Here is a 22,673-nt window from a genome sequence, read left to right as displayed (position 1 = left end):
TGTAGACCAGGCTGGCCTCAAACTCAGAAATCCGCCTGCCTCAGCCTCCCAAGTGCTGGGATTAGAGGCGCGCGCCACCACGCCCGGCTCCTCAAAGGTATCTTAATTTGATAATTTGCAAGACTTTAAAAAAGATGAAAGAATAAAGTAGAGAGCCACTGGCAACAGAAGGCATTGAAATGATGCCACGATGAGCTGCCACAGGACTGGATCATGCCACAGGAACATCAGAGAGGAAGTGGATTTCATGGTTGGGCACAACTATTTGGAGATGGGACCATGGCCTTCCATCTGTGAGGGACTGGACTGCTTTTCATAACTTGTAGGTTCAAACAGGGTAAGGCCCATTGAATAGTATGGCCCTGAACACTGGGTCTTCTTGCCAGGAAAGCCAACAGGAAGGTTTCAACTGGGAGGGGTGCCTGTTGTTTCCCTCTGAGATGGTTCTCTGTGAAACTCAACCCAGCTTTTCTCCTTTGTAACCCTCATCACGTTACATGCAAAGGGATGCCAAGTTTAACATCTCTGGGAAGAAGGAAATGTGAAAGAAAGGACTGACTGTTGGTCCCTAATCTAGGGGGAGACAACAATAGGTGATATTCTCCATGAACAGCAGCTGGTCTATAGTTAGACGAACCAGGCTTTGTGCCACAGACTGGGGGCATGTCATGACCAAGACAGGCTCCTTCCTCCTTCTTCCTTGATTTTGCTACCATGGAAAGCTCTACACTACAACAAATACCACCCTACAGCCAACATCCAGAATTATCTAAAATTCCAGCAGCCTAAGTGGCCATGAAGTGGGGGATGTGAATTGTGATTACAAGCAAGAGCTCCTCCAAGTTTGAACCCCAGGGTTCTGTGTGCCACTCAAAATTCATGAGGTGATGGTTCTGTTCTCTGGTCGTCATCATTCCTTAACTCCAGTGTTTCCACAGTAACTGCATGCTTCAGTTCAATCTCAGTCACTGGTCAGTCCTTCCTCTGTAAACAGCTGTGAGGTCTGTTTGTTTGTTTGTTTGAGACCAGGTTTTTCGCTGGGTATTTCTAGGTGACTTGGAGTTTGCTATGTAGGCCGGGTGGGCCTTGAATGCAGATCTTCCTGTCTCTCTCTGCCTTCTGAGTGCAGGGATTAAAGGCGTGCGCCACCACGCCTGGCCAGCAGGGTTTTTTAACAGGACAAACTAGGACAGCTGGATGCAATCAGGCTGATGGGCTTGACTTTCCTTGCTTTTGAGTTAATTTGGAAAACTATACGAACAGTGTCTGCCTTTTGGTATGGAGAAAAGAGCAGGCCATCACCAGGTGGAGACATGCTCCCTCCCATGGGATATAAAACTATGCCTTCCCAAAAAGCCCACTGGAGGGCACGATGGGAACGAGAGATGGTTCCTTCTCTTCAGGTTCAGTGCTGTCTTCTGGCACAGGAGGGCCAAGCATAAAGCTATGCACATGTAGAGGACATCTGTGTCCCGTGGGAGGAGAGATCAAGCTACTGTCCTGGAGGCAGGGAGTCCTGGCAGGCTGCCCAAAGTCCTCTGTGGAAAGGCCACTAGTGTCTACCTCCGCCTACTCAGGACACCTGTCATCTCTGTCAGAGCTGCCCACACAGCTCTTCAGGGACAAAGGCAGAGATGCTGGCACTATTCAGAAGCAACCTCAGGTACTTGAGCAACTCTGAACCTTCACTACTTCAAGCCTGTCTCCCTCCCCTGGCCTTCAAGCCTGTCTTCCCCCCCCCCCCCCCCAGACCTTCAAGCCTGTCTCCCCACCCCCAGACCTTCAAGCCTGTCTCCCCTCCCCCCCACCTTCAAGCCTGTCTCCCCCCCACACCTTCAAGCCTGTCTCCCTCTCCTAGTTTGCCTCTCCCTCTGGCTAAATCCCTAGCTATGTGGAAGCCTGCTCCACCACATGCAGAAATCTTAAGCTGACAGTGTTCTACCTGGGGGCCTTCTGCAGGTCACTGGTACCCTCTGACCCCCTCATGTCATCGTGCCTGCCTGCTCGGTCTATTTTAGGGCAATAACCTAAACACACAGCGAAGATGGGAAAACAACCAAAGGGTGCAATAAAAACACTGTGTAAATACTGTTACATTAATTCTGTCACTCCATTGAAATCTGAGGGCAACATCGACAGCAGGGCATTAAAGGGAAATGTTTATGTTCAATGAAAACAAGACCAGAACTCAAAGGGCTCAAAGCGGGACTACGGACCCCCGGGAAGCCTGGCTGCCTTCACAGGTTGCTGTAGGGATCAAATGGGTGATGGAGGCGGCCTGTCCAAGAGCTACTACTCAGCAGCATGCTAATGCTAGGTGTCATAGGGACTGAACACAGTCCTTCAGACTTTTTAATCCAGTGAGAATCATTATTGCAACAAAATTGACCCCCCCCCCCATTTTGAGATAGGGTTTAATGTAGCTCAGGCTAGACTTAAGCTCACTATGCAGCCCAGGATGACTTTGAACTTTTGATCTTACTGTCCCCAGCTCTGGAATGCTGGGAATATAGATATGTCCCAGCACACTCAGTTTATGTGGTGATGGGAGCTGACCCCAGGGCTTTGAGCATGCCGGGCAAGCATTCTACCCACTGAGTGACATGCCCAGCCCTTGTTTTTGGGTTGTTTCTTGGTTGTCTACTGTTTTTTTGTTTTAAAGTGAGATTTCACTTTGTAATCAAGGTGAGCCTAGCTACTCAGTACGTAGCTCAGGCCAACCTCATCTTTCCTTTTACCTCATAGAGAATATAAATGTGTATCATCACACCCAACTTTAGCTTTGCTTTTTGAGAATTAAAAAATAAAAAACAAACAAGCGACGAGAGAGCACAGGCATGTGCAAGCACACTGAGGACTTTTATTATTACTGTTGTTGAGACAGGACCTCACTCTGCAGCCGAGGTTGGCCTGGAAACCACCTGCCTCGCCTTCTCTGGTGCTGGTGAAGTGCTGGTTTCTTTAGAGAGCTAGACTGGCCTCAGCACAGGAGGCCGCGTGCACGGTGACCCAACACCAACAACAAACACCCAACACCTTACCTTCAAGCCTCCACTCTCAGAAGCCTTTCCTGACATCTCCTCCTGAAACTGTCTAATGCAGGCTGCCTGTGGCTGACCTGAGATACGTGATGCCTTGGAATGTGTGCGTTTTCCACATGTGCCTTACATGCATTGCCCAAAGGTAACTGTACACTGTATTTCTATGTGCCCGTGCTTGACTTGAACCCTCACATGAGGTCTGCTATAGTATCTCATTGGTGCTAAGGGTTTTAGACTTTGAAGGACTGGGAATTTTAGACTTTCAGATCATGCAGGAGGCTCAGTTGGTGTCACTCACTAGCTTAGCCCAGAAGGCTGCTCACTCAGTGAAGATAAACCAGCTGTCTCACAGAGGATTGCAGAGAGCCCCTGAGCAGCAGCACAGCACTTAGCCTTGTCCAACCATCTACCCTGCTCCTCTTTCCCCACATAAGCCACACGGCTCCTGGCGGGACGTGCAGTGACATTCCTTTTCTTTATTCAGTCCAGGTCCTCTGTTCCATGCCATGAGTCTGGGGCTTCTAGGCTCCCTGTACTTCTGGGCAAGTGCCTGGTCACCTGCCTCACCACAAACGTGGCTCTGATACCCGCAGAGAATGCAGACTGGTACCTCTGAAAAATCTAATTCTGGCCGATGGGTGGAGAGAAGAGATCAATATGTGACTACCACCAGAGTGGCAGGAGGCTGTCATTTCTGCCTCTGCTGTCCTCATCTTGGACTAAATATAGCCCAATACCTGGAAGAAGCATGGGGGAGGGAGGGGGTCTAGCCACACAGGTAGCCTGCTTTCCAGACCAAGAGCCAGCTCCCCAAGGTGTCTCTGCTGTCTTGTCTCTATCTTCTTCTCTCCCATTCCTCACAGGTAGCCTGTGTCTAGGTCCCTCAGCTCTGAGGGAAGAAAGCCCCCTTTCAGTTAGAAAAGTCTGAATGGGTGGAAACCCCACTGTTTTCCCTCTAGGTCTACTGGGACCAGCAAGTAAGCACAAAGACAGGAAAGCACATGGAAGCCTGCTAAGGCCCTGTCTGTGGGCTGAAGGACAGCAGAGGAGAGGACGGCTCAGAGGCCTCCCTTTATCTGTGCTGTCCTTGTTGCCCTCAGTCAACCGCAGTCTGAAAACATCAACTAGAAATGTCAGAAATAAAACTCCTGTTCAACATACTGTTCCATCTGCTTGAGAGATCCAACATAAACATACTGTCTCCTCTACCCATTCGACATCAGTTGACTGATAGCCTTGTTGGTTATCAGATCCACTGTGCTAGGACTGTGCTAGGTTTGCGTCTCAATAGCTTTTATTTTATTCAATAATGGCCTTAAAGTAAGAAAAGGCTATATGCTAGCCTAATGTCTGCTGAAGCCAAGATACCAACACTCCCTAAGAGACTTAAGCACGACTCAGAGTCTTATAAATCGACACAGGGAACACCCAGGGTTAATCCAAAATTACCCAGCACACAGAGAACCAGGAAAGTCTTCAGGAGTGAGAACGCTCAGGCCACCTGAAAGGGCAGCACGTCTGGAATCAGCTGACAGAGGGTTCTGAATGGCTATTAGTAAAAACTACTCCAAGAAGCAAAGCAGGGTGGACCTGAAGGAAAAACTTAAAAGTCTCAGGGGGAGAAGAAGATAAAGGGAAATCAAACAGAACTTGTAGAATGGAGAATAAAAATTCCCTGGAGAGGCTTGGCAGCAGGACAGGACGACACAGCAGAGTCAGTGAACACCAAAAGGTCAGCAAGCACCTGATCCCAGCAACAGAGGGAAGACAAGGAAATGAGCTGAGCCTGCAGCCAAGGGACAACATCAAAGGGTCCAGTATGTGCGTGCTGCAAGGAAAGACAGCACGAAACAGAGGGAAAAATCCCTGAAGCTATGGCCGACAAAGAACAAAGCCCATAGAGCCAAAAGCTGACTAATTTGAGAGAATCCACTTCACCCCCCCACACACACATCCAAATGCACACCACCCATGCATCACATGCATATAATCCAGCAGTCAGGGAGGACATCTCACAGAGCATGAAAGCACAGGTAACCAGATGGACGTATCAGACAGTGGCGCATGCCTATGGCTAGCACTTGGGAGGTACAGGCAGGGAGATCAGAACTCAAGCGCATCCTCAGCCACATGCTGAGTCTAAGGATGTGAGATCCTGATTCCAAAAATCCAAAGAGGGGAAAAGAAACAGCCCGGGTGTGCAGTGAACAGGCTTTAGAGAAAGTCATTTCCCTCTCCTTGCGCTTGCCTTGGGCATCAAGTCATTCACCACTCTGGATGGGTGGTGGCCTTGGGCATCAGGCTTATGTGTCCTGTGCCAGACTTCTCAGCAGAATTGCATTCATTCACTCTGTCTCTATCCCTCTCTGTGTGTGACTGTCTCTGTCTCTCTCTCTGTCTCTCTCTCTCTGGTCTACATGTGTACTGTGCGTGTGTGTGCAGGTGCCTTTGGAGACCAGGAGAGACTGTCAGATCCCTTGGAACTGGAGTTACAGGTAGGTGTGAGCCACCCCACTTGGGTGCAGGGAACTGAACCTCAGTCCTCTGTAAAGCACCAGGTGCTCTTCACCACCGAGCTGTCTCCACAGCCACAAGGATCCATGTTTTCTCTCTTCTGTTTTGTTCATGGCCCTACCTGGGAAGCATGATGGATGTGCTTCCCACAGAACAAATCAGCTGTACACATCTCTGGGGATCTCTCTGCATGGGAAGCCTGCTTATCTTGCAGAGCTAAACACAGTGATGACAGAGCCCAGTAAGCTCACTCCGGTCTGAGGTGTGCACTGCTCTGACGGGACAGCACAGTCACACATCAGGTGTGCATGCCAAGAGCTAGAAACAGAAAAGTTCCACTGCCCAGTGGCCAGGCAGACAACTGGGCATGCCCTCACTCTAGACTCGGGGCACAAACGCCTCAGTGAGCCTCAGCAAGGTGAAGGGAGTCTCCTGGACAGTTCCCCTGATTCTATCTGTGAGACATTTCACAAAAGGCAGAGAGGTGGCATTCCTGGGTAGAGATGGGAAGGGGCATTGTCAATGGGAGTTTAAGAGGATAGAAATGGCTTCCTAGTTGAGTTTGGTAGTGACTGCATGAGTCTATGTGTTTTAAAATGTACTCCAAAAGATGTCTACTTTACTGGATGATAATTAGAAGAGAATCAGCAAAGGCAGCTGAGTGCCCAAGACACGGCCTACGTTGAACAGATGCCCTTTCTTAGGAAAATGGCTGGAGTTTGGAGCAGCAGTAGAGCACTTACCTGGCATCACAAAAATAAATTTAGAAGAAAAAAATGAGAAAAGAGAAAGAGGAGGCTCTAGAGATCCCAGACGCAGCAGCTAGCCGCACCCACCACATGCCTACCCACATGGGACCTGGACTTGGTACTCAGACCGAACTTTCCCCAGGTTTCCACTGTCCTGAGCTACCTCAGTTACAGCTCTCCCTGACAGGCAGTCCTGAACCTGGTCCTTTGAGAGTCTGTGTCACCTCAGGCTCTGTCATCAGCAGCTCCACAAAGAGGAAAGACGTTGCCGCCTACAGTCTCACTTGCCCATGACAACAGTGAAGCTCAGTGAAGGTCTGGAAGCTGGAGAGGGGCTGGAAATGAGGAAGGTCAATTACAAGTTCCCTGCTAGGCTGCCAGGCGGGGTGCAGGTTGGATTAGGAGGGAGGGAGGAGAGCTGGGACTTCTCATCCTCTGCCAGTGGGGAGGAAGGCATCCCTGCTCAAAAGCATACTAGGTTTGAACAGGACAGGGCAGGCAAACTTCCGAGAAGGTAGCTGCATGGGAAAGGTAGCACTGCATAGTAAGAAAGACACCAAGTGAAAGGATTGAGGGGCATAACTCACAGGGACACAAGAACGAATCCCACCAGGCTTCTTTAGGAAATGCCAATGACCCAGGGCTAACAAGGAATGCAGCCCTCTCACCTGACAGGCACTATTGCCAGGACCAGAACTAGCTTGATTCTGAGACCCCCACATTGCGCACTGCCACTGTGACAGCCCCTGTTGGACACTCTGCAGGCTATACCCACTCTGGCTGTCTTATCCTTCAGCATCAGTGGTGCAGCCAGGAGTCCGCACCAAGAGTAGGGGTCAGGGGCAGTAAGCTGTGTCAGGAGCCCCCAGGGCTCCTGTGTTACAGAAAACCAGATGAGTCCCAGCAGCACAGACTGTTGACAGGATGTGTGACAGGGTGGACTGCCCCAAGGTTGAGTGTCACTCTCTCAGGGTGGGAGAGCAGATGCTTCTAGAGCCGCTGCGACAATAGGATTTTCAGTCTTCACCAGGAGCAACGATACATGCTGCAGGCTCCTGGGAGGAGCGCCACTTCCAGTCAGTTCCCAGAATACCATGGCCCTTCCTGGTTGACACAGAAGGTCACCGTGATTTCCTGCATTGTGTCAGGCGTCCACCCATCCCCTTCCTTCCCTTTACCAACACCACTGACCCAGAGCCTTCACCACTGATTGCCCAAGAGTCAGAGCCACAGACAGTGATAAGCAACACAAACAGCTCGCCTCTGCCTCTCCACTGAGACTGAGTCAGAGAATGTTTGTGCCTGCCTACCACATTCCACTTTTTCAAATACCTCCACAGGAGTCGGATGGAGCAAAGAAAAGAGCAAGAACGGCCAGGCAAGTCACCAGAGCCACACCCTAATCTTTTTGAGGAGGCATCTATGTGGCAGAGGAGGAGCTGCACTGACACTATCTGCTCCACACTGGGGTTGGGTCCTGAGTAGTGACAGCAGGCAGGGTACAGCAAGGCCTGAGTCTGACAGACCATGCCTGGCCTTCCTGCCCCAATGGTCACCTTTTATATAAGCTTTTCCTGGAGTGATTCAGTGATTTCGTTGGAGAATACTGAATTTAGACAGCTTGCAGGGACTCTAGCAGATCTGAGCATAGAAGACATTACAGACAGGTTTTGCCCTTTCACCCCCTTTCTCCCTTGCTAAAAACCGTTACACTCCTAAAGCTAGCCTTCAAGGTCTATTTGATTATTTGGTCACTGACTCATTCCTGAGACCAAACACCAAGGTCCAACAATCAAAATTCATGATTCGGCAGATCTGTCCAAATCAGGATTTACCAACTCACTCCAGCATGGTCTGCCCTTTCCTCTGAAAACCTCCACTCCAAGAGTGGTGTTTGTTTGTTTTGCCCTTGCTTTCTTGTTTGCTTGTGTTTGTTGCTTCTGCTGCTGCCTTTGCAGCCCAGCCCCCTGCCCCTCTGGGGTAATAAATCTCCTTACTAAGAATTTGGTGTCCTCTGGGTGGTGTGTGTGTGGGGGGGTCAGACCTCCTTTTTACAACTTCCTAAAATGCCATACCAAATCCTTCAGACAGCTTGACACAAAAGATTAAATAAGCTTTGTGGGTCAGAATCCACGAAACACAGTGTGGAGGAGAGGAGGCGTGTCATTTCTCCACATGCTGCTGATCAGACCAGACTGCTCAGTCATACCAGGAGCTAGAAAAGACACACACACACACACACACACACACACACACACACGAGAGGTTGGAGAGGTTGGGTTGGGGAGAGTCACACAACACAGAGGGAAAGACACAATATAAGACATGAATGGAGATGTTAATTCTGAGACACAGACACAGAGAGAGAGAGAGGGGGAGGGAGAGGGCGAGGGAGAGAATATGAGAGAGAATATGAGGGAGAATATGAGAGAGAATATGAGAGAGAATATGAGAGAGTTGGAAACAGACACCCAAATGGAGAGACAGAGACAGAGAGCAGGTTCCTTACCGCACACCAGTACTTGGTATCTGAGATACTACTGAATTCTGGAATTTTGGAGGGAAAGGTCTCACTATGTGTCTTAGTCAGGGTTTCTATTCCTGCACAAACATCATGACCAAGCAGCAAGTTGGGGAGGAAAGGGTTTATTCAGTACATTTCCACGTTGCTGTTCATCACTGAAAGAAGTCAGGACTGGAACTCAAGCAGGTCAGGGAGCAGGAGCTGATGCAGAGGCCATGGAGGGATGTTCTTTACTGGCTTGCTTCCCCTGGCTTGCTCAGCCTGCTCTCTTATAGAACCCAAGACTACCAGCCCAGAGATGGCACTACCCACAAGGGGACCTCTCCCCCCTTGATCACTAATTGAGAAATTGCCTTACAGCTGGATCTCATGGAGGCATTTCCTCAACGAGGCTCCTTTCTCTGTGATAACTCCAGCTGTGTCAAGTTGACACAAAACTAGCCAGTACACTATGTATCTTGAACTCGAGCATTTTAGTGTTCCTAATATCTCGGCCTCCTCAGTTACTGAAACTACAGCTGTATACCAGCACTTTACATTTTCCTTATTAAACATTTCAAAGATTTTATGTCACTCAGTGTAGAAACCCTGAGCAGTTATAGCTCTTTACGCTTTTGATAATCTGCATTTGAATGGAAGAGTGAGTTGAAGGAAACCCTCGTGCATCCTCTCCAGGACTATGTGACGTGGACACTCCTCGGCATGCTGTGTAAACCCATCACCAGTTTCCCCAGAGTCAAAGCCAGCTGCAGCCAGTACTGCTAGCAGTCCTGTCAGGGCAGCCCATCTGGGCTTTTTCCAGCAGGGGTAAGGGCTTCTCGATTCTTGGTTATTAAAAGTCATGGCAACTAACACTGCACTCTCACAACACTCCAGGCATCGAGCCACACAGGCCAGGTCCACTGCTATGTCAGTCTGTGACTGTACAGTCCTTAAGGCTTAGAAAGCTACATAGCTGCCTGGGGCCAAAGAGCTACTGCAGAAGTCCAAATAGAGCCAGCAGCGCCTGCTTCCACAGCCTTGCTCTGCTGGATTGTGGATGTCACTACAGCTAGATGGACTTTGTATTCCTCCAAGGCATACATACATCTTGTTACAAGCTTGGTCCACAGGCTGACAATATGGAAGGGGTTGGGAATGATCCAGAGGTAGACAGAATGAGAGGTACTCAGGTCATCAGGACTCTGTTCATCCTATCTTGCTAAGGCTAAAAATGAGACCATTCCCTTTTCATAGGCTTTGCCATGGTATGTTCCTCTCACTTAATTAAACCTGTGAGCTAAACAAACCTTCCTCTTTATCCAGCTGCTTTTGGCATTGAGCTTCAGTAATGAAAGCTGATGAACACAGACAAGGACCCTTTCATCAGCCACAGCACTGGGATGGGCTGGTGGCCGCAGTCTGTGAAACGCTAACAGGACTGCTCTGGCCTGGCAGTCAACTCTGGTTGACACAGAGCAGTCCTGTTCTACAGCTGCTGCCTTGATGTCACTTCCCTTCCTTTCCCTAGGTGGGAGGACCCAGGGTGTTACTCCAAGGGATCAGGTCATTTGTTTGACAACAATTGATTAGGTCCTTGCTGGCCCCGGGGATGCAGAGATAAATGGGAAATGGACTCAGGCATTCCAGAAGTATCTTAGCTCCTGACAAATGCCACAATTCTAGATGCAGATGCTAACAGCAACACAGAAGTGGAAGCTTGGTTTTGCCTGGGGAATCTTAAGAGCCTCGTTTCCCTAGTGCTGGGAAGATGGCTCAGTGGCTAAAGCATTTGCCTTACAAGCAGAGAGACTCTGCTCAAAGCAGGAGGACCTCAGAACCTATGAAAAGCCATGAGAAGTAGTATGCAATTAAAATCGCAGTGTTTCTACGGCAAGATAGGAGGGGGAGATGGAAGACTCCCTGGGAGCTCTGGAGCCAGCTAACCTGGCATGTACACTGTCTAACAACAAGCCCATCTCAACAGAGTGGAAGATTGACACCTAAGGTTGTCCTCTGACCTCAGAGAGGGAGGGAGGGAGGGAGGGAGGGAGGGAGGGAGGGAGAGAGAGAGAGAGAGAGAGAGAGAGAGAGAGAGAGAGAGAGAGAGAAAGAGATTTCAGAGTCAAATCTGGTAGGAGCCCAAGCATGCCAGACACAAGAAGATATTTAAGACAACAAAAGCAGATGGCATAAAGCAGCAAGAAGATCGAGGTGGACTGATGTTCCCCATATAGCTAATGCAGACTTACTCAGACTTAGCTGGAGAACTGGGAGGGATAAAGAATACTGGAAGCCTAGCACAGCTTCAGTTTATATTTGGAAGCATTTCCCCAAACTGTACAAGTCAGTGTGTATATAACTGACAACTGTTTTAACCATAATAAATTCAGCTTGGAACTCTCTTACAGGCAATCACATACAAGAGTTAAACCCCCTCGGTCCCCAGCCTTCTCTTACTTTGGAACATAAACACTCATTCTTCATAAGCATGGAGGTGAGTGAAGAGTCTGCATGTGCCACTGGCTAGTGAATGAGGAAGAAGGCTCCCTCTACCCCAGCACTCAGGACACCTAACCAGTGCAAGGACCACTCTGTGTGCATGGATGCAGCCCCTCTGCTGCCTGCGGCAGAACTCTAATTCAGTTTACAAGCATCTTCCCTTGTATCAGCTCAACTGCTCTCGGTGGAAGCTGCTCCCATTTGCTCAGTCCTCTGAGAGAAAGAAACATTAGGTTGGGAGCCCCCAACCTGGGACAAAAGGGAGTGAGAGTGTGGGTCTGTATGGCGTTGCCAAGCTCCTGGATAAGGACTTTCCCAGTGTCACCAGAGGTGATGGAGCAGGCACCATGGATTACAACAGAGCAGGGCATCTTTCCATTGCACATTGGATCTTCAGGCTGTCTGTCATTCTCCTTCGATCACAGCCAGGTTTCTCACTATAGCATGGTGTGCCTTCAGCAGTCTGGTCTGTAGAGCAAGAACTTCCCTGTCTAGTGTCGGGTGCTTAGAGCCACTGTGACACTACACATGTCTCATCTACATTAGCACTAAGCAACAAACTCCAAAGAACCCTGACCCTTTGAGTTGTTCCACGTTGAATTCTTAGTTTTGCTGTTCCCCAAAACCCCATCAGCAGAATAATCAGGATGGTCCTTGAGACAACTGTTGGGCAAACTGGGTATTATTTTTTGGTGACAAGGAAGCCTGGACATTAAGCAGCCCTGTTAGAAAAGGACTGACGACTGAGCTGCCTCGACTTGCTTAGTGGATTCTTTATGTGCTCGGCCATATGCCCACTGGGCTACTGAGCAGAATTCACTCTGCATTACAGTGAGACATACTTTGTCTGCATGGGGCAAGACAGACAGGGAGCTTCTTCCTCAGTCTGAGGCACAGAAGAATAAGCAGAAATCGTAGCACCATTGTTAGTGCTGCGAATGAGATACGGATGTGAACAGATCAGATCTGAACCTCACAGTGGCAATCCACATGTGGTTATCCAAGCTGAGATGTCCTGGCCATCAGATTTCTAACTTCATTCAAGAAGAAAAAAAAAAACACAAAAAAATGAGTTTAAAGTCTCTCGGTCCTTATTCTCATAAGGTGGTTGGGGTGGAGTCACCTGGAATCCAGTACTCCAGAGGCCAAAGCAAGAGGATAATGAGTTCTAGCCCAACTTGGACTACATAATAAGATCTTAGCTCAAAAGAACAAAAACAAAAAATAAAACAACAAAACCCCCAGAAGACTATATTCTAGGACTGGAGAGAGAGATAGCTTAGCCATTAAGAGCACTGGCTGCACTTCCAGAGGACCAAGGTTTGATTCCTAGGATATGAATATATGGTGGTTCACATCAGCCTGTCATTCCAGTCTGAAGGGATCTGATATCCTCTTTCTGGCTGGCCTCTGTGGGCACCAGACCCACATGTGGTGCACATACATACATACATACATACAGGCAAACACCCATACACATAAAAATAAATAGCCCTTTAAAAAACTATATCATGTGGAAATAATATTGGTTACATAGAATATTGGCTACATAGAAATCTTAAATTCATTTCACTGTTTCTATTAGTTTTGCATGCTTACTGTGGCTTCTAGAGCAATTTACCCATGTGGTTTACCTTGAATTTCTGCTGAATGGTGCTGAGTGAGAAGGACTGGTTGGGCAGGGAGACCCCAGCAGGAGAAGGCAGGGGACCTGCCTGTGTAGCCAACAGTGAGGCAAAGGCCTGGGGCAGGAACTTCGAGGGCTTTAGGCTAGTCCTGGAGGCTAGGCTAATGACCCAGGCTCATGGAGCAGGCTGCATGTTAGCAGAACAAACTTAGGACTACCAGGAAGAGGCACTGACCCCAGGCCTGCAGCCCTGAGCCCTGAGCCCTGGGAGTGCCAGTGTTACAGGCATGTACCACCATACCCAGCTATAAGCATGCTCTGGGCTCCAGAGTAGAAGCAGCACTGGGCTTGGTTGGTTATTAGCTGTCTTCCCTTCTCTTTTGGATCACCCCAAACTAAAATTCCAGGGGAGGACACCTCAGTTTTGGTGGTGTTTGGATTACATTTAAGTCTTTTCTCCATCCTTCATATTTATAGTTAACCAGAATGGGTTCCTGCTCTTTCAGGGCCTTCATCTCTTGCTCAGGAAACCCAGCTCTGCACCCCGGTTTTTTGCTCACCCCTCCCAACTCAAGCATGTTGGCTTAAATCAGCTGCGGGTGCCTCTCTACTTTGGTATTTTCCATCTGCACTGGATCTGCTCCTTCCTGTGCTCCATTCCCCCGAGCTCAGTGGCCACTTTGCAGCTGTGACTCATCTGCTGTGAATCACGCCTGAGATGCAAAAGCCAGGGAAATGTCTCTAGCACACCTGGCTGGGTAGGAGCCCCTGCCTATGTTCTGCACACAGCACAATAGCCTGAATGAGGGCAGTAACGAAGAGCAAAACAACCCCTGCCCTGGAATGGGTCTTGGCCACTCAATTCTGTCTTTAGGGGCTGGAAAGGGCTTCTGGTAGGAGCCTGCATAGCTAAGATCCACTGTTTCTCTCTCTCTCTCTCTCTGTTTCTTTGTCCTTTTGTCTCTGTCTCTCTGTCTCTGTGTGAGTGTGTCTCTCTGTGTGTCTCTGTCTCTTTGTCCTTTTGTCTCTGTCTCTCTGTCTCTGTCTGTCTGTCTGTCTCTCTGTGAGTGCGTGTGTGTGTGTGTGTGTGTGTGTGTGTGTGTGTACAATCCAAAGAGGGGTTCCAGCATAGGAGACTATGACAAAAATGCAACAGAAAGTCTAACTAGGATCCTGGGACAGAAAGAAGACTTCATGGACACACTCATGCAATTCAAACAAGGTCTGAGCCAGGCTAGTGCCACCTGCCTGTGATCCCAGCACTGGAGAAGCTGAGGCAGGAGGATCGTGGGTTCAAACCAGTCAGAGAAACATAGATGGTATCTCCATCCCCGAATTAAAGTCTACAGCTGAGTCAGCGAGAGCATTAAGGGCTCTCTCACTCACCTGCTCTCCCACAGCCCAGGCAGATCTGTAAGACGGCAGATGGTGCTGGAAGACAGAGGGGCAGAAGGCACCACACTTTCTCAGGACAAAATAATGGCTGAATGGGAGGAAAGACTGGTCCATGTTTCACCATACTCCAAGAGGGTTTAGCTTGAATCAACACTTGTCACAAAGGACCACCTTTTGCCCAGTACCCAGAATAGGCAGAACCATGATGAGGACACAAAACGGTGGCTCCTGGGTGGAGGACAGGACAAAGAGTAACTGCTATCCCTAGCGACTTGCTTTTTGGTGGGCGATGGGAATGGTCTAAAATTAGACTATGACGATGGTCTTACCACTCAGCGTTACTAAAAATAACTGAATCGTGAAATGGGTAGATTCTATAATGTGTAAAATGTACTTCGACAAGCTCCTAAAGAAAGGAGGAAACAGAGAAGAAAGAGGGGAGGGAGGAGACTATTTAAAGCCCATGCAAAGAGAGGGTGAGGGGAGGCGGGAGCCTTGTGAGGAGTGAGTGAACTCTCAGGTCTGAAGGCTAAGCATCCTCACAGAAGGAGGTGGGCAGTAAGATGGCAGCCAGGCTCTGAGAGGACAGGGCTTTCAAGCTGTCTGCAGCCTTCTGCCCTCAGCACCTCTGCATCCCCAAAGTGCTAGGAAGTGCTGAGGGCAGGCAAAAGAGAGGGGTGGGTGAAGGCTCACCTCAGCAGGCTCACAGCCCTGAAGACAGTGCTCTTGATGGGGAGGGGTCCATAAGGTCTAGAGACTAAATCCCAGGGCTGGCAGGGCACCAGGAGTGCGCAGGCGCGGAGAGCAGCACTGTAGGCTCCAGCACTGTCTGAAGCACACTGACAGGGGCTTCACAGGTGACTCGGGCTCAGCCCAGGGCAGCAGCAGATTAGATAAGCAAAGGAGCCACAGTCAGAGCCAGGAAACCTGGATTTGTAAGTTTTTTGACTCTTCTAGAGTCTTGACTGTAAATTGGGATATTACCAGAGGCCACTCAGACTGCTTTTGTGGGGATTGACATGACAATCCCATAAAGCTGACCACGATGCTTGTCATGGCACATGTACCCTATAATAATCACCAGCTGGAATAAGGCTCGGGGTAATTTCACACCCTTGGAACATAAGATCAGCTGACCCTGCTTCCAGGGTCCTGTTCCCCACCCCTGTCAGCACTAACCTAGCTAATGAGGTTGAAGACACAGGACAAAGAAAACCACCCCTCCCAGAGAAGCACTTCCTCACATTTTTTCTCAAATGTGGCACCACCAAATCATCTCTTCTAGCACTTTCCTTCCCAATATAGAACTCCTGGCAGGGATGGTGTCATCATCTCTGAACACATGGGAATAAGCCAGTCCACTGGGCACAGAAGAGGCAGGAGGGAAGAAGGCTGGAAGGAGAGACAACAACAGCCCTGTGGTGACTGGGAACGAAAACATAAAAAGAGCATCAGGTCTCTGGAAGGAGCCCTGAGATGCTGACAGTAATGGTGCCCGTGGAGGTGGGGAGGACAGCAGAAAGATCAAAGCAACTTTTCACTGACATCTTGGTATGCCATTTGCATTTGATACCAGCCACATAGGTTACCTAATCAAAACCAAACCAAACCAAAACAAAACCAACCAACCAACCAAACAAACAAAAACCTGGCAGCCTGGACATTGTGGCATGGATTTGTGATCCCGGCACTTACAAGACTGAGGAAGGATTGTGAGCAATAGGCTAGCCTGGGCTACACAGCAAGATCCCATCTCAAAGCAAACTAAGCAAAACATGATCAGGACTTGGAGAGCCAGTGAGAGAAGGACAAGGTTTCTTCACCGCAAGCCACAACCCATCCTGGCAGGAGCTCCTAGAGAGCTCACACTTAGTCAAGGGTCAAGGTCAGAGACTGCGTGTCCCTACAGGCTCAGCAGCTGTCTTTGGGAATGATAGAGGGAGGGCGCAGCTTCCCCAGTGTCAGCACCTCCTCCACATGGAGGTGTGACGTCCACCGTGAGCAGAATGGGGATGGAATATCTTTACCCGCTAGACACTGCCGAGCTATTTCTACCCCATTGGACAGAATCCAGCAAAAAGCTGGGGCAGGAAACCCTGTCCCAGGACCTGCCGTGTAGCACACAGTGCATCCTTCCCCTGAAGATGGGAGGATCATGGACGCTTTCCAGAAAAGCATCTAAATCACTGTCACTGTCCCTAAGCACTGCCAAGCACCTTCCACCAACTTGTCCTGTTAAAATGTCGCTATATGTTGTGGGTTTCGTTTGCTTGCTTTTGTTTTTATTTATTTGCTTGTTAGTGTTTTGAAACAGGGTCTTACTCTATAGCCATGCCTGACTTCAAACTTATGAAACTGGTCTCAAACTTGCTGCAATCCTCCTGCCTCAGCCTCCCAAGTGCTAGGTGAGTGCCACTGCATCCAACTAAAGATCACTAGATCTTGTAGCTGGAAGTTGAATCATGCCCTACCCCCAAATGTCATTTGAAGTTCTATCCCCAGATATGTGAGTGTGAATTTATCTGGAAAAGGATAGTTATGGATGTCACTGGTTAAGACCAAGATAGGGCCTAACCGATGCCCTTGTAAGAGAAGACCCAGAGCCGGGCAGTGGTGGCGCACACCTTTAATCCCAGCACTTGGGAGGCAGAGACAGGCGGATTTCTGAGTTCGAGGCCAGCCTGGTCTACAGAGTAAGTTCCAGGACAGCCAAGGCTATACAGAGAAACTCTGTCTGAGAGAGAGAGAGAGAGAGAGAGAGAGAGAGAGAGAGAGAGAGAGAGAGAGAGAGAGAAGACCCAGAGACAAGATGAGAGCACAGAGGCAGAGGCTGGAGTGCTTCTGCTATAAGGGAAGAGCTATAAGGCAGAGTGCTTCCGCTATAAGGGAAGGATGCCTGGGCACACCAGCCAGCAGTAGCTGGTTGAATCCAGGAAAAGGAAACTGCCCTATTCATGCCTCAACTTTGGGCTTCTGGTGTGTGAACCTCTGAGAGAATACATTTATATTGTATTGAGATACCCGGTTCACTGAGCTTTGTTATAGCTAGCTCCTTCAAGAGACTGACAGCCCATCATTTGGCTTCCCTTCCCATCCACCATGCCTGAACTCTTCTGCCCAATGGTCAGCTGCTAAGCTGCTATCTCCCATAAGAGAAGCCGATTCAGTGTCCACCTCAGTAGCACCTCCTCCCATCCTGCCAGGCTCTGACACAAATGGTCCTACAGTAAGTATGCATGCACTGAGTGCTTTTACAAGATAGCCACTGTTCCCAGCATGTTGATACAGCAGCAAATAGTGGGCAGATAATAAAAATATTCTCAAAGAAACAAGGTTATTTCTAATATAGATAAAGACTACTGCCATGTGCTGAAGAGAGTGGGCTGGGAACCAAAGGAAACAGGAAGATCATTTTGATTCTCAGGGATGGGCTCACTTAACATGTGACATAGGAGTGGTTACCTGAACGACAGGGAGGTGCCTACAAGGAAGTCTGGAAGGAGTACAGGCCCTGTGGCACAGCAAACTAGGCCTGATTAAGAGACTGGGAGTGACTGGGGTAGCTGCTGACACTGGAGATACAGGTGAGATCAGTCAGCACCTGTGTCAGCACCTGGCAGCCTAAGAGAAGTCTGAACTTCATCGTGAGAGACCATGACATTCTTCAAACAAGTCTTTCTAACTGTACTGTTTGTCCTTTGCTTCTTGGAATCTTACCACTAACAGCCCTGTATGTTCTGTAATTCTGGCCATCAAGATGTTCCCGGCTTACCAGCCTGCACCTCTGTAGCAACTTACAATGAGTACTGTGGATGGCTTCCTGTGACCTTCCTTAAATGTGCTATCCAGAAAAGAACACAGTCCCTGGAGGCATGCAGTAAAGGCAACCTTTCAGGTCAGACCTTGGCTTTGATATGTGTACCCAAGACTGTTTTGGCTTTTGGTCTGGCCTGAACCACTGACCTGCAGAGACAGCCATAAGGTAACCCCCTGCAGTCCTGTGGTGCTGCCCGGATTTAGAGAATGGGATAAAAAGCTTGTTCTTCCCTAACAAGAGCAGCTGTGTATGCTAAAAATAGAAAAAAAAAATGCCACAAAACCTCAAACAATGCCACGTCCCAAATCTAGGTAAACGCAGCAGAGCCAGCAGCAGCTCCATGGATTTCACCATGCATCTCTTCTGGTCGGGAGATGGAAAAGAAAATCATTGGGGCAGGTCTCCCTAGACCCGCCATGCTGTCTTGCATCACAGCTGAGGAGGACACCTGACCTGTTTGGAAACTGAGCCCTTGAGCAAAGATACTCTGCAATGCACTTCCTACTGGCTTTCTCAAAGCCTGGAAACAAACCTGCCTTGCCACAGAGGGTATAGGGAGAGGGAACAGTATGGTGATGATGGTTGGCCAGCCCAGCTGACTGTCAGTGAGGCCAGGAGAACAGAAAAGGATGCTCCACTCAGCCCTCCAGCCCAGCAGGAGGCATAGCCTGCTCACGCCCATCTCATGTCCTCTTGGGTGATTAGCTACTATACCCAGCACTTTTAGCAACAAAGGTATTGTGGAACATTCTTTGCCTCCAACAGTTAAGTGGCCCTGGACAAGTGAGTCTTGGTTTCTTCATCTGTGTCACAGGAGGAATGATACCTGCCACTCCCAAATTAATGGTGGAGATGAACAAGGAGATCCTGTTGAAAGTACTCCGGAAGCTACCACAGCAAGAGAACACCGTGACAGTAGAAGTCATTCTCCTATTGTCATCCTTAAGTGGGGTGTCATTCAGCTTTTGATTCCTTTCTTTAGACGTGATCTTGTTATCAGGGTGGCCTTGAACCCACGATACTCTTTTCTCTATACCATTGCATCTGGCTTTTGAAATTTCATTTTTTAGTTGTTTTTCTTGTTGAACTTTGTGTGTGTGTGTGTGTGTGTGTGTAGGTGCTTGAGGAGGCACGAAGAGTGCATCAGATTCTGTGAGGGTAAGGGTTACAGGTGGCTGGGAAACCCCTGGGATGGGTGCCGGGAGCTGAACTCTGGAGCTCTCAAAGATCAGTGTACTCTCAACTGCTGGCTGAAGCATCTCTTCAGCCTCCTGACATTTTCTTTTAGCCCGATGACTCTCCCCTTGTGAAAGGAAGATGAAGAAGGGGGAAAAAGGAAAGAAAGCCAGGTATTCACATGACTTGCCCACTCAATAGCTCCCTAGGGGAGCAGGGGCTGGGAGGCTGTCCTCAAAGAAACTCCCTCAGCACCATTAGGAGTTATTCTAAAACCACTTACCTTGGAAGAAACAAACATTGCCATGAAGATAGAACTGCATTTAGCATCTGTGGAGATAACTCACTTCAATTTCTTCAAAGACTTGTGATGCAGTTATACTTGTGACATTCTCAAGAGATGGGAGTCCACTCCACATGAACTGACACAGACCATCCAAAAGACAACCAACCCAAGAAACTTCTGGATTGCAACAGAGACTGAGCTAGCTCATCATCACCAACCAGTGTTTGAGGGGAAAAGAAAATCTCAGGTGTCAACTTTTTCCATGGAGCCTGTTGAAACAGCTTATCTGCCATCTTGGTCCTCAAAGGCCTAAACGTCCCGACTTCTGACCACAGTGTGGGAAAGAGGGAAGGGATGTGGCTTGCTAATGCCCGAGCCTCTTTGCCCTGTCTTGGGGTTCATGCCATGTCGCTGTCCTGCTTTCAGGATTTGGGAGGGAGGCAGATCGAAGGGAATGAATCAGAACCTCAGCATCGGGTTACAGGCTGGATCCCAGCCGGGGCGAGGGTAGCCCGGCCTGCCAGCTGCCAGCTCACCTCTACCTCTGACTCACCACCGGGACAGCTCCACGTCGGGGACCCAGCCCGTGCCAGCGCACCTGCGCCGGCAGAGCCGCACTCCCGCTCACTCCGTAGGTCGCACCCGTGTGCGACACTGGACCGCCGAGCCTGCTTCCTCCTTCCCTTGTCACCTTCCCCACGTCTCATCCACCCGCAACTCGGGGCGAGCGCAGACCCGTGCAAGACTGGGTCCGGTCTTCCCAAATCCTAGAAGCGGCCTCGGGGTCCGAGCCTTCCCCACCCGCCCCGGCGCGGTCGTGGCCTCTGAGCAGCTCGCGGCCCTCCACTGAGACCGGCAGAATGACAGCCCTGCCCGCCGCACCGGCCGTCCAGGCGACCCGCCCACGCCGCCAGCGACCCCCTCCTCACCGGTCCCCGCGCAGCCACGCCGCACAGCCCCTCGCGAGCGCAGCACCGCAGCCCGAGGCCCTCTCGCCGCGGCGGCCCGCGGGACCGGGCAGGGGGCGGACGCCGTCGGGTCCGCAGCTGCCGCGGATGCACCGCGCGCGACCAGCCGTGCCGGGTCCTTCTGAGGCGCGGCGGAGCGGGCTGTCAGTCAGCGGGGAGCGCCCCGCCCCTTTAGCAGCACGTGACGCGCGAGCAGCCGGGTCCTTGGGATGTGTCGCGGAGAGAGCTGCCAGTCAACAGGGAGCGCCACGCCCAGTCCCACCCTCCTCCCCCGCGTGACGTACGAGTTCTCTGGAGCAAGCCGGGAGCCACGCCTCCAGAGCACCACGTGACTCGCGAGCTGTCACTTTTGCAGGGAGCGCCGGGCCGCGCTCAGCTCCTGTACGCAGGCGCAGGAGCGCCCCTTCGTCCCTGCGCCTCCCGACAGCCGCGCGGGTTCGCTCAGGAACGGAGTTCCAGCAGAGGATGACCAGGGCGCGGCCTTTTTGCGCGCAAGAGTGGTTTGGGAGAAGATGATGTCCCTCGAGGCTGGTCTTGCCTGGGGTAGCAGGATCCCAGCGTAGGTCCCGTGAACCCACACGCCTTTGAAGGCGCGAGTGGCCGGCTGGGTCCCGTTTGTCTTCCGAAAGGCGTGTCTTTAAGAGGCCAGTAGATTTGGCTTTTTTCATAAATAGGAGTAAGCACAACATCCAGCCATTCAGCTTCTCCCACATCTCTTCTATAAAGAAATAACAAAGAGGCTGGGGGGTGGAGCTCAGGGGCGGGTCGCTGCCTCTGAGTGGCCAAAGTCCTGGCTCCCATGCCCAGCGCCAGGGAGGAAAAGGAAAACTAAAGAAAACCAAGGCCGAGCTTCTGGGATTTTTCTGAAGTCCTGAGGGTTAGGCAGGGGACTGGAGTTCTGCCAATCAGGAAGGTGAGTTAGGTGGTGGTAACAGAGCACCTGCCCTTTGCTGATAACAGATGGGAAGATCTGTCCCACTAAGGCTTCCTGGGAAAGTTTAAGAGAGCCTTAGGAAAAGGCTGGGAGCTACAGTTCTTGGAGAGTTTAGGGACACGTGGCCACCCCAGGAGAAGGTCTCACACCTAGGCATCTGCGTGTGAGAACTCGGTGCCAGCTCTGGAGCGGAAGGGTGGGTGCTAGCCTTCATCCTTGTGTGGACCCTACCGACAGCTGCTCCACACAGAGTCCAGCAGACTATAGACAAGGCTCAGAAAACTTGTAGAATGCAAGGGGACAGTGCTAGGGCTGAAGGAGCCCTCCCCTGCTTCAGGGAAGGCAGATGACACTAGCTACCAAGTTCTATAACCCTGACCTCACCTAGACGTTGGGGAGCACAAATGTACTCACTAAGGAATCACGTTCCATATTGAGAAACCCCATTTCTCCTCATGAGATTCAGTGGCATCTGCCCTGCCTTCTAACAGACCTCTGGCCACCTCAGGAAGTTGGACAGAGGCAGATGACATGACATTTAAAAACGAGGAAGAGCCTTCTGCAAGCCACAGACGAGTGAACTTGGTGTCAACCTAGGAAGTACTCAGGGTGGATGACTCAGAACATATTGGTGACCCCTCTGAAAATGAAGCGCTGAGACACAAGACACAAGGAGCTAGATAATGAGGAGGCTGGGGCTGTGTCTTGGTAGCTATGTTCTCCGGTGGTCAAGATGTTCCTCTGCAGGTAAACATCCTTGAATGTGCAGATAGGTTGTCCATTTTGTCAAACTAAGGTACCACAGGGCTTTCCCAGCTGCCACACGTGGGCATTAACAAAGATCTGCATCTTGAGAAGACACCCCCCCCTCCACTTTATCATGCTATCATTTATATTGTGGTGGTGTGCCTCTCTGTGGGCTCTTCAAGAGGATCATGGGAATATCCTAAAAGGGAGATTTGACCAATCATGATTTGGGAATGGAAAAGAGACATCATACCTTATAATCATAAAATTGGCCCAGTAGAGGTGGCGCACGCTTTTGATCCCTGCTCTTGGGAGGCAGGGGCAGGTGGATCTCTGTGAGTTTGAGTCAAGTTTGAGGACAGCCAATACTGAGCAAAGAAACCCTGTCTTGAAAAACCAAAACCGGGGGGGGGG

The 22,673-nt window shown here is 50.1% G+C and overlaps 1 protein-coding gene across 2 annotated transcripts in view; it reads right to left on the bottom strand.

The window, feature by feature from the left end:
• The window catches only part of Kiaa0513 (KIAA0513 ortholog), a 53,286-nt gene extending 32,585 nt beyond the window's left edge, over positions 1-20,701 (bottom strand). For both annotated transcript variants that reach the window (XM_021220566.2, XM_021220563.2), the window contains exon 1: positions 20,540-20,701. The gene's annotated coding sequence lies outside the window, so the exon portion shown is untranslated. The remainder of the gene's footprint in view (positions 1-20,539) is intronic.
• Positions 20,702-22,673: the final 1,972 nt, after the last annotated feature.

The sequence above is a fragment of the Mus pahari genome, chromosome 20 (genome assembly GCF_900095145.1).
Source record: "Mus pahari chromosome 20, PAHARI_EIJ_v1.1, whole genome shotgun sequence".
NCBI lineage: Eukaryota > Metazoa > Chordata > Mammalia > Rodentia > Muridae > Mus > Mus pahari.
Note: the sequence above shows the minus strand (reverse complement) of the source record. Positions and strands in the feature narration are given on the sequence as shown.